Genomic DNA, 585 nt, shown 5'->3' on the forward strand with positions numbered 1-585 from the left:
CAAGCATAAAGTAATATCTGGAGGATGTGGGTAACGAGGAGGGGTATTTACTTGTGGTAAACATTTTTAAAAGATGAAATCAGAAAGTTTATTGAGAAGGGAAGATTTCCACTAGCCTGCGGGCATCACTGGTTGAAAACAATGGGCGTCTGACGAATCCATCTGTTAATATGTGCCCCATTGATGACAGAAAGGGACTCACTGTTACCCTTGAATCTGGTGTATTTATGTCTAAGGATACGATATTATAACGACAGTACTATCATTTATAGTAAGTAATAGTCGTAATGATTAAGGGATGGGCGATGATATCTGCCACAACGTTAATAAATAAAATTACATTGATGATGGCAATGGCAGCATAAGGACAGATAATGATACTTCCAGTAACGTCAGTTTAGTTCAGTGATTTTTGCAATATTGAGCTTCGCCCGCTTTGGTATATGTGACCCTAGCTCTCTTCGCTTCTCGTAACGGCAGCGTCTTCGAATCAAGTGACAGGCTAATCATCTAGCCAATCCAATTACGATCTTCCATGTTTCCTGACGCACAGTCTAAATAAGTCTTGTTAACTACTCGCAATGG

This window comes from Penaeus monodon, chromosome 27, assembly GCF_015228065.2.
Source record: "Penaeus monodon isolate SGIC_2016 chromosome 27, NSTDA_Pmon_1, whole genome shotgun sequence".
Lineage (NCBI taxonomy): Eukaryota > Metazoa > Arthropoda > Malacostraca > Decapoda > Penaeidae > Penaeus > Penaeus monodon.